This window comes from Rhineura floridana, chromosome 11 (genome assembly GCF_030035675.1).
Source record: "Rhineura floridana isolate rRhiFlo1 chromosome 11, rRhiFlo1.hap2, whole genome shotgun sequence".
Taxonomy (NCBI): Eukaryota; Metazoa; Chordata; class Lepidosauria; order Squamata; family Rhineuridae; genus Rhineura; species Rhineura floridana.
In genome coordinates this window covers 1,692,659-1,704,796 of record NC_084490.1, presented here as the reverse complement: position 1 = coordinate 1,704,796, position 12,138 = coordinate 1,692,659, and positions in this window count along the sequence as shown.

The window sequence follows — 12,138 nt, the reverse complement described above, 5'->3', positions numbered from 1 at the left end:
GCTCTTGATGCTCCCCTGGGCCAGAGCAGAACAGAGTCCAGATGGCTTCTACCCTCTCATCTTGCCCAAGATGCCACCTCCCAGGCTCACAGCATAAAAACTTAAGAACATCAGAAGAGGCCGGCAGCTGCGTCAGGCCAAAGACCTGTCTAGGCTAGCATCCTCTTTTCACTGTGGCTAACCAGGTGCCCCAGAGGGAAGCCCACCAGCAGGACCCAAGTGCAACTGTGCTGTCCCCACCTGCGATTCCCAGCAATTAGTATTCAGAGGTATTTACTGCCTCCGACCTTACATAGCCATTGTGGCTAGTAGCCATCCAGAGCCTTATTCTCCAGCCTTTTCCAGCTTAGCAGCCACTCTTACTCTGAGCAACTTCCAATGTTTTTTTTAAAAAAAACCTTTCTCCTTCTCTCTCTGGGTGGGCAGAGACCCTCGTGTCTTTGTGCCAAAGAAGGGATCTGGCCCATCACATCTTTTTCTGTACCACCATTAAAGAGACCGAAGGCCCCCCAGCTTCCCTCCAGCTGTCCACCGGTTGCAGATTCCCCCAGTTGATCCCCGGTGCCCCCTCCCCAATGCCTCGAAAGGAGTTGGAGGTCCCGGCTTCGTCCACTGACCCAATGGATCCATTGCTCCCATTTCCATGCCAACAGTGGAAGGTCTTTCGGACCATTTGGGTGCCAAAGTGGCCTCTGCAAAGGAGCCGCCATTCTTGAGTCAATCACCCAGCCTAGTTGAAGGTAGCCGTCCCCAACCTGGTGCCTTCCAGATGTTGGACTACAACTCCCATCAGCCCCCAGGCAGGGTGACAGTGCTGATGGGAGCTGGAGTCCAACAACATCTGGATGGCACCAGGTTGGGGACAGCTGGTTCTGGGCATATTCACACCTAGCAGCCAAAAGTGGCCTCTGAGGCTCTCCTGTGCTGCTGCCACCCGGCCTAGAGCGTAGTGGGTGCGAAACAGGAAGCATTAAGGGATGCATCGTTTATTCTTTTTAAATTGTAGTTTTTAAAAACCAGTTTTGCTCCGCATCGGGAGCTTGGTGTGGAAACGTCGTCGTCCGCTTTGCAGTTCGGACGCCAGAGCGGGGGTGGTGGGAGGCAAGCCCCATCTGATGCAAGGCCTGGCTATGTGCCAAGGGCAAGCGGCGCCTCGGACAAGGCTGACGAAGCTGGGCGCCCCCTAGCGCTGCCCTCGGGAGGCCTCCGGGGTCAGAGGAGCTGTTTGTATTGCACAACAAGCCGGAAGAGATAAGGAGGAACGGGAGGCCAGGCTCTCAGACTTTGTGGCATCCAGGAAGGTGTGGCCAAAGAGGAGGCACGCCCCCTTGGGATGATAAGCCCACCCTCTTTTAACTCTTCACTCCCTTCCACCCATACCCTGCTTATAAAGCCAAGAGAAACATATTAATCTCTCCTTGCATCTGACAGTTCCGGAGAGGGGGTTGCTCGGGGTGTCAAAGTGCTGTGTCCTTAAAAGAGGCAACGGAGACCCTAGCTTTATTGCAGCAAAACTATATATTGAACCAAGATAGGCTTGAACCTTCGAGTTCCACAGAACTGTTCGTTCAGGGGCAATTTTGACAGAGTTCTGCGAAAGTCAAAAGGCTACAGGATGTTGCACCAATTGAAGCAGGCCCAATATGAGCCTTTTAAATTAAGCGAAAAAGTTACCAGATGTTCCTGCGCCATGAATCTTAAATGCAGCCTAAATCTTACGTTTTTGGGGGTTATATCAGTTAAGGTCAGGTGTTGCTTTTGGAGTCACATTCCCTGAATCCCCAGCTATGCCTTATTTGCAGTGGTGTCATTTTGCTTGGTTTGGGCTCTTCGTTGTGTTTTCTCAAGATAAGGGAAGATTTGAGGAAGGGAATTTCAAGGACAGAAGTGAAGCCAGTTCCGTAGCATTCTGGGCAGATCCCTGAACAGGAAAACGGCCACTGGGCTGAATGCCTACGTTTGAGCCTTTAATTCTGTCTTCCCCAACCTGCCAACAGATTTTGGACTACAATTCACCCCAGTCCCAGCTAGCCCAGCGGTATGATGCTGAGGCTGATGGGAATTGTAGTGCAAAACACCTGGGGTGCACCAGGATGGGGAAGGCAGAGTTAACCCCCTGGAAACACAAGGGCCAAGAAAAGGTCACATCTCGGGTGAATGCCTGCTCCCCCCCCTTGATTTAGTGGGGAACCTCTCAGTTAAGACAACTCTGGCCCCAAACAAAATGGGGTCTAGCAGCTGGGGTTGTGCTGCCCAGCAAGAAGTGAATGAGGGTCTCTGGTGAGTCAGAAGGGGGCAGGAATTGGGGGCAGGAGCAATCTGGCCCCCAGCACAAAGGGTGGGGAGAGAAATTCTTGCCCAAAGAATGAAATTTGATTCAGAAGAGAGATTATGGCTTCCCTGTCCCTTTAACAGATCATACTTTACTTAGTGATGTGAAGACGTTTGTTTAATCTTCACCAAGTTCTGCTCTTGCTTGTCTTGCACACATATAAGCTTGACTCAAATTGTCACAGGCTGCACCTTTTGCAATTCATTGCCATCTAACTCCATTTTACACCTTTCCTCTTTACACCTGGCACAGCCAACAGATGTTGCTGGAGTACTGCTCCTATCACCCTGACCATTTGACCATGTAGCTATACCTAATTTTATTATTTATTACATTTATATACCACCGATCCTCCAAGGAGGAACCATGGTGTACACCACACACGCGCACACACCTGTCAACTGAGGATAACCCTAGTGGTAAAGAGGCCTGGGGGAGAAATTCAATTCAGTTCACATTTGAAAGCAAATCCATCAAATCCACACTTTCCAAAACAATCTGATAAACAAAACCACAGCCGTCCTTCAAAATTTGCACATATCCAAATTCTGTGATGTAGTTCTCCAACCAAACATTATTTACAAAAATGCATGTATTAGGGGAAAGTGGGCATAAAAATAAATATATGCATGAAAATAACATACAGAAATGCATTATATTAGGGAAGACTCTTGCAGAACTGTGTACGTTAGTCAAAATGCCACACGAAACTCTGTTTATTAGAAGAAATTCACATTAAAAGTCTGAAGAATATTCATGAAATTTTTTAATGCAAATTGCTGCACAAATGTGAAGAAATGAATTTCAGAATGGAAATATGAGAAGCAGAGATATCCAAAATGGACCGATCCTTCCATCCTTAGGGGAGACCAGGCTGCTTGCAGGTAGGCAGGATCTGGAATGAGAAATGGTGGCCTTTCCACTCTGTCCCAGAGATGGAAAATTTTGGAGGTTTGTGGGCTATGATGAGAATACTGTTCCTAATGAGGGAGGGGTTGGAGCTCAGTGGTAGAGCCCCCAATTTTCATGCACCCTAGTCAGAGGCAGCATGCTTGTGAAAGCCAGTTGCCGGAAGCCTCAGGAGGGGAGAGTGTTCTTGCACTCGGGTCCTGCTTGCGGGCTTCCCCCAGGCACCTGGATGGCCACTGTGAGAAAAGGATGCTGGACTAGATGGGCCACTGGCCTGATCCAGCAGGCTCTTCTTATGTTCTTAAGGTTCCAGGTTGAAGACTCCAGCTGAAAGGAGGGGGAGGGTGAAAATGGCCCCTTTCCAGGGACCCTGGAGAGCCCCCAGCCTCATTCAGAAGAAATGGACTGAGGGTCTGAATCAGTAGAAGGAGGAGGAGTTCACTTTCAAAGAAACAAACATTAAAAACTAGTGTAAAAACAAGAGTAAAAACAACCTAAAATGCTCACCGATAATATTTATAAAAAATAATATCCAGCTCAACCCCACCCCACTAAAAAAAAAATGAACAGCACATTAAGGTCCTAAAGAGAACCAGAATGTTTTTGACTGGCGCCTAAAAACAAGTAGTGATGGTGCCAGGTGGGAGAGCATTCCACAAAGGAGAAACCACCACGGAGAAGGCCCTTCTCATGTTGCATCCTCCGCGCCTTCGCCACAGGAGAAGCCTCTGGTGACTTACGCCTGTCTAGAATCTGTCTCTTTATTAGAGGCAAAAGGAGATTTTAAATAAAATATTAGTTTTATTTATTTACAGCAAAACCCTCTCAAGGCATCTGATATAAAAAGAATGAGACACGATTCCAATAAAATACAGTCAAATTAAAACAGCCATCCTTCAAAATTTGCACATATCCAAATTCTGTGATGTAGTTCTCCAACCAAACATGGTTTACAAAAATGCATGTATTAGGGGAAAGTGGGCATAAAAATAAATATATTCATGCATGAAAATAACATACAGTCAGCATTGTACTCATGTAAGATTAATAAGTTAGCATTAAGTCAGTGTCATACTCATGTAAAATTATTTTAAAGAGCTGAAAAGAGCCATTTAAAACCAACCGCAATATAAATCATTCCCAAATGTTTGTGGGAGGCAGTGGTTGCTTAGTGATAAGGGAAAGGCACTCTGTACATGCTTAGAAACCTTTGGCTATTACTGCACCTAGACTAGAGCTGTGCTCTGCGATGGAGCACCATCAAAGCCTGCTGGATTTTATTTACTTATTTATTATTTGATTTATATCTCGCCCTTCCTCCCAGCAGGAGCGCAGATGAAGGCCTGGATTCCACCCACCCTCCCGCAGCCCCTGCCATTCTGGAATTCTGTGGGTTGATTTCCCAGATCCAGGTTATCCCTGACGCTTGGTAACCCATCTTCCAATTTTCCTAGAGTTCATGAAGCTTTTCTCAGAAGTCATAAAACTGGCGATGTAACACTTCAAATATCATCCTAGGGGTGGCCTTCCCCCACTTTGTTCATTGAATATGTGAATTAAAAGGAGAATCCCAGCTGGCCAGTCTTCCTCCCGCCCCCCCTCCCATGGCTCCCATCCACCTGGTTTACAGGGTAGGGCTTTATCCCTGTCCACATGTATCTATGCAGGGCTGCTCTGCTCACTTGGGATCCAGCCCTGGGGTGAAAAGCCAGATCTTAGGATTAGCCAGGTTGATTCCCACGACCAAAGCGTCATGAGACTTTCAATTCCCAAAGGCAGGCTGTGATGCTAGCTCTCACGGCTATTATTTGATTGACTCACTGCCCCTTTCTCTATAGTACTTTTCCAAGACCATTTATGCAAGTGGCCAATGTGGTTTGTCCTGTGGAGGAGAGTTCCGTAGGTTAACAGTGCATTCCTGGAAGTGGCTTGAGGAACAGAAGCTGGAGAAAGATGTTTTCATGCAATAGGACTGATAGCAGTGAACCAGGCAAGGAGGAAGTGGAAAGGCAGGATTATCTGTTTTATTTTTTATTAAATTTATACATCCCTCCTCTTCCTCCCCAAGGAGCCCATGGCAGCAAACACTTCTGTGAACAACAACAACAAATTAAAAATAAGATTAAAACATATTTAAAACATTTAAACAGTGGAGGCTGGTAGGCTCCATGTCAGTGGGGCAGTGGAATCCGCTCTGGGTTTTAGTCCAAACTTTCAGCACCTTGAAGAGCTCTTTGAAAGTTTGGACTAAAACCCGGAGTGGATTCCACTGTACCACTGACATCAGAGGCACCAGACTCCACTGCATTTAAAAACTGTTTAAAAACACCTAACAACAACAGAACACCTAAAACACATTTAAGAGCAGATGTAACCAAATCACAGCTCTGGATAAGCCCACTGAAAAGAAAGGATTTCAGCAGGCATCTCAAAGAGTGGAGTGATGGTGTCTGCCTAATGTCAATAGGCAGGGAGTTCCAAAGGACCTGTGCTGCCAGACTGAAATGCAAGACTCCTTAGAAGCGCAGGACGGGCATTGTGTGGCAACCACCAAACCCTTGACATGGCGCCGGGGCAGGAGGGGTGGGATAATGTTGTGGAAATGGGAGAGGGGAGTCCAGAATCTCTTGGTGAGGGTGTTCTGTTCATTGGGAGGTCTGGATTCAAATTCTGCCTCTTCTTCAATCCACCTCACGGCCACTGCCACAGCTGCCCTTTCTCCATCTGATCTGTAAAAATGGGGCCAAAAGTGGCAGGCACTCCCATCACAGGAACATAGTGAAGGCGACTTGCTTTTACAGCCTCCTTCTAAATTGAGAAAAACCGAATTAAACCCCCCCGTAGGTCATCAGGAAGCAGATGGGAGTTGGCAACAGAAACTAGAGGGGCCCAAGATGTTGGCAGGGGGACCCCCTCCTGCTGTAACCACTCAGCCCCGCTCCCCTTTATGATAGGCCTCAAGAGACTCATATGGGACAGCTGACGGCCAAAGGTCAAAGGTCCCCCTTTCCGCCTGGCCTGGTTGATCTGTCACTGTTGCTGGCGCCGCAAGGCCTCATCCCCTGTTTGGAGACGGGGCCAGGATCGATGGAGCCGGCTGCCGTGTCGGCAGATCAAGGCTTCCGCGTGTGCAGGCCAGCACGTATGAGCTGCTGGGAGCCACTGAGAGCTTTGGCTGGGGCCCAGCAGCACCAGCCAGCCCCAGTAGGAAAGGCAACAGATGAGCAGCAGAGGCTAGGTGGGGGAAGGGGCTGTCAGGACTCCTGGGTCCCATTCACAACCTGGGAAAGAGGAGGGTTCAGGACTCCTGGGTTCTCTGCAAGAGAAATTGATTTAATTCGGTTAGAGAACACAACATGCTGGGAACCAGAATACCTGGGCTCCTTTGCAAGGAAAATAAAAACTCTTTCTTGCAGGGGTTCCTGTGCCTGGGATGGCTGTGCTGCAGGCAGAAAATCAACCAATACAGCTTTTACTTGGCACAGAGAGGCAGTGGTTGAGGAAGCTGCACCTCTTTAATACCTGCCTGTTGTGTAGCTGTTTAAAAACACAAGAGTTCCACTGGGGGAATGAGGGGAATGGCAAGCCAAATTTGGTCAAAAAAGGCTGTGAGGCAGAACTCCTGAGTTCCTCAGGGGAGGGATAGTCTTTTGTGAAGATGCGAGCAGTCAGGACGCCTGGGTCCTCTGGATGGCACATAAATTTAAAGCACATGGCTTCCTTTAAAGAATCCTGGGACCTGCCGTTTGTTAAAGATACTGGGAATTGTAGCTCTGTGAGGGGTAAACTACAGTTCCCAGGAATCTGTGGGGAAATCCATGTGCTTTAAATGTGGATGACAGCAGGGACGGAGTGGATCCAGAACTCCTGGGTTCTCTAAGGAAGGTAACATCAGAGGAAAATATGTCTATTCAGAAGGCAGCTGGCAGACAGAATCCCTAAGGCTGCAGGCAAATGCATGAGGGCTAGTGGCTTGACCAGCTACTGGCCTTGGATATGGGGTGGGGTGGGCTCTGAGTTCAAATCCCCCTCTGAAACAGATGGTCACACTTGCACTGACTGGTTAGATTTTGTCAGTGAACATTCAGCCTCAGTTTTCTGTCTGTGAAATGGGCCTAACTGAGATATAATTAAAGTGCCAGCACTATTTGTCCATGAGTGCTATGGGAACCCTTAATAAGAACAGAGGGGAAGGCTAGCCTAAAAAGCTAGTAAACAGCCTGATAGAATTGGGGGGGGGTCCCAACCCAGGCAGTGCTGGTTCACTGTCAGGAGGATGGAAAAACTAGGAGCCAGGATTCCTGTATTCTCCAGTAGGAGTGGGTGGGAACGACAATGGGGCTAGGAGACAGGACTCCTGTGTCCCCTCAATCCATGGCTCTGCCCCACTCCCCCACCACCAGGCCCTTCCTCAGCCGTGTCTGACGTGAAGTGACCCCACAATGCTTTGGACTCCGGGCACGTAGACACCAGGCAAATGGCCCGTAGAGGGAGCATCCAGTGCGCAGCCTTCGGGAAGTGGTCCCCAGGGGTGCCATAACTCAATGTTTCCAAGCCGGACTCAGATCAGCGACGTCTTCTTGCCAAGAAAATGAAAGCACATTTCTTTGAGGGAGGAAGCCTCATAACAATGGGGGGGATTTATTTGTCCGCTCCTGGATGTGCGATCAGACAATCTGGCTGCCTGTGGCATGGCTCTGTACGCGCGCGTATTTTTAACTCCTGGCCCATACGGTGCATATGGATGCAACCTGCTTTCAGAAAAGCAGAGACTACTTGTCTCTTTGTGGAGGGAGCTTTACTTCATTAGCCACGTGGAAGCAGATTTGCATGAAAAGGGGGCTAGACAGACTGCTGCAGGATAACATGATGAAAGGTCCTAACTAGCTTGGAATCCAAGTACCTAAAAGAGCACCTTCCCCAGTATCCACCGTCTTGGACCCAACGATCATCAGGAAAGGATTTGTTGGCCATGCTGCTGCTAGAACAGGGTCTACTTGGTGGCCCTTATATAAGGAGAGGTTGGGAAAATATGTGAGCAACATGGTGTTGATGCATACATATTTCCTGCATTTGTATGATATAGACAGACACAGAACTGTGTTTGTGAGCTTTAAAGAAAAGAGAAGTAGACACTGAGGGCACCTCCAGACTTTTTGTGGGTGGGTGGGTGTATTCTGCAAGAGGTCATTGATGTAATAATAGCGCCTTAGTGATGGATTCATACTGGACCACCAACACATCATTCTGCTTTATTCAATGTTCTGTGATGCTTTGTCAATGCTATCACCGTAGGCTGCCCAGTTGGCACTAACCCATGATAGGGCCTTTCCAGTGGTGGCTCTCTGTGGAATGCCCTCCCCAGTGAGTGTATCTGTCTCCATCACTATTGACTGTCAGGAAGAATTTGAAAATATTCCTGTTTCCCCAGGCATTTGAGGGCTGGAGGGGACTGTTCTTGGAAACCTGAAGATCACTGATGAAATAATGTTTTAAACTATTACTGTGTTTTAGAATGTTTCTAACTGTTTTTAGAATGCTTGTGTTTTTCTTGTTAGATTGTTTTGTTGATGCGTTTGCTGCCCTGGGCTCTTTCAGCCGGGAGGAAGGATGGGATATTTAACTTGGATTCCTGCATTGAGCAGGGGGTTGGACTTGATGGCCTTATAGGCCCCTTCCAACTCTACTATTCTATGATATATATTTAACTAATATTAACACTATTATTATTGTTGTCTGGAGGGGCATTCTTGTGCTATAGTGCAACAAAAACAGGACCCCTCCCTCCCTCCAAAACAACCTGGAACATTCGCAGTATAAAAAGTTACAGGATTTCAGCAGGAAGATATAGGACATGCACATATGGAAATGAAACAGTATTGTCTGCCTTGAAACTGTTACACGTACAAACAGCATTAAAAGCCCGGTTACCTTCATGGGCACACATAATCATGAATGAGCAACGAAAAGGAGGAGCCCCTGGTCTCCCAGCCAACCCAAAACATCTCCAACGAAGAGGGCATATCCCCGCCTCCTCCTCTGTCTATTCCCACTGCCAGCCAGAGGAGACAGAGCGCACCGGGCAAGGCAGACCAGGGTCTGACTCAGCTGCATCCGTGGGGACGGCCCGTGGCTCAGGGGTGCAGGCCATGCTTTGCATTCAGAAAGGGCCTCCTGTTGACAGAGGCTTGCACAGAGCAGGTCTCTCTCTGCCTGCGCCCTTGGCAGGCATCCCATGACTCAGCAGAGAGCGGCTTCCCAGCCTCATCCGGCTTCCCCCCCGCAGGAATGCGTGTTTCTCTCTGGAGAAAAAGAGGTGTTGGGAGCCCAGGAGGGCAGCTGGACCGCCCCCCCATACACACTTCTGCCCATCCTAGAACAAAAAGCCATGGCTTATCCAAACAGACATGAATGACCCAGAGATCAGCCTTCCAAAGAGTCCAAAGGAACATGAATGAACCAGAGACCAGCTTTCCCCAACCTGGTGCCTTCTTACGCTGATGGGAGCAGCAGTCCCAGACTTCTGGGGAGGCTGACACCAAGAGAGGCTTCCTCCCTTCCCTCGGGCCCCGGCAAATGCACCTCTGTCCCCTTTCCCACTCGAGGTGGGTTGGGAGCTCCGGAAGCAGATGCCAAAAGGGTGTCTGGCCAATCTTGGCAGCATTTCGGTTTGCACAGAGATAGCTGGGAACATGCAGCACTGCCGACTAACCTGAGGGTGAGAGGCTTGGCCGACATTTTGACTCAGATATCTGGGGGAGAGCAAAAAGCTGTTGCAGGTGGCCGACCTCTGGAGGAAGGATATGAATATGAGGAAGGATTGGGAGCCCAGAATCTCTCGAGAGATCAGCCCCAGTGCAACGGGGTGGGGGGCTCCTGAGCATGTCCCGTCAGTAGCAAAGATGATGATGATGATGATGAACAACAAACAACAACAACAATAATAATAAATATCCCATTCTTCCTCCTGAAGCAGCCGCATCCACCTCCCTCACATCTGCGATTCCAGACATGAGAGAGGGTTACCACCAAGGAACACAGGAAAATCAGACCAACAGTCAGTCTAGATCAATGTAGTCAACACGAACTGGTCTCCCCAATGTCTCAGATGGAGGGGGTATTCCCAGCCCTACCTGAAAAGGCCTAGGCTTGAACCTGGGACCTTCTGCATGCAAATCAGGTGCTCTACCACTGAGCTATCAATGGTTTGTTCTTAAAGTTGGGGGGGTAGCAAGTGGGGTACCTCTGGGCTCGGTCCTGGGCCCAGTGCTCTTCAACGTTTTATTAATGGCTTAGATGGGGAGGTGCAGTGAATGCTTATTAAGTCTGTAAAATGATACAAAATTGGGAGGTATAGCTAATACCTTGGAGGACACAAAAAAAATTCAAAGGGATCTCAAAAGGCTGGAGCATTAGGCTGAAAACGACAGAATGAACTTTAACAAGGATAAGTGCAAAGTTCTACAGCTAGGGGCAAAAAAACAAGTTCACAGTTATAAGATGGGGGATACTTGGCTCAGCAATACTACATGCAAGAAGGATCTTGGGATTGTTGTTGATCACAAGCTGAATATGAGCCAACAGTGCTATGCAGCTGCAAAAAAGGCAAATCTTATTTTAAGCTGCATTAACAGAAGTATAGTTTCCAAATCGTGTGACATTTGGTTCTCCTTTATTCAGCACTGGTTAGGCCTTGTCTTGAGTACTGTGTCCACTTTTGAATGTTGCACTTCAAGAAGGATGCAGACAAACTGGAACAGGTTCAGAAGAGGGTAACGAGGATGATCAGGGGCCTGGAAACAAAGCCCTATGAGGAGAGACTGAAAGAACTGGGCATGTTTAGCCTGGAGAAGAGAAGACTGAGGGGAGATAGGATAGCACTCTTCAAGCACATGAAAAGTTGCCAGACACAGGAAGGCCCGGATCTCTTCTTGATCATCCCAGAGTGCAGGGCACGGAATAATAGGCTCAAGTTAGAGAAAGCCAGATTTCAACTGAATATCAGGAGAAACGTCCTAACTGTTAGAGCGCTATGAGAATGGGACTGATGACCTTGGGAGGTGGTGGGCTCTCCAGCACTGGCGACATTCAAGGGGCAGCTGCCAGGCACCTGTCGGGTACTCATTGAGCAGGGGGTTGGACTAGATGGCCTTATAGACACCTTTTGACTCTGATGAGTCTATGAGACCCTTGGGTCCATCTACTTCAGTATTCTCTACACTGACTGGCAGCATCTCTCCAGGGTCTCTGAAAGGGTACATTCCCAGCCCTACCTGGAAACACTGTGGGTTGAGTCTGGCAGCTTCTGCATGCCAAGCAGGTGTCCTACCCCTGTCCAGTGTGCCTTTCCCCCCACCTTGCTCACGGGGACAGCATCTTGAGCTGCAAGACAGGTATAGCAGATGCACACCAGAGCTTCAGAGCCCTGCAGTGTCAGACTGAAGGTCTGCTGTTGCTCCAGGCTCTACTGCCTCTGAACATGGAGGCTCTATTTGGCCCATTCTGATGAATGGCCACTGACAGACAACTTCTCCTCCTTGAGTGTGTCTAAGCCTCTTTTCAAGCCCTCTAAGTTGGTGGCCATCACAACCTCCTCTGGGAGCAAACTCCATGTTTTAACTCTGTGCCACATGAAGAAATCCTTCCTTTTCCTGTCCTGAATTCTCTATCAGCTTCACCTCTATCATATCCCCCCACGACTCACCTTTTTTTCTAAATCAAAAAACCGCAAATGCTGCAAACCTTCCTCAGAGGGGAATTGTTCCAGTTCCATTATTGTTTTGGTTGCCTTTTTCAGAACCTTTTCCAGATCTTCCATATCCTTTTAGAAGTGAGGTGACCAGAACTATACTCTATATTTCAGTCTCAAGCATGGCATGTGCCCTTCTCTCTCTCTC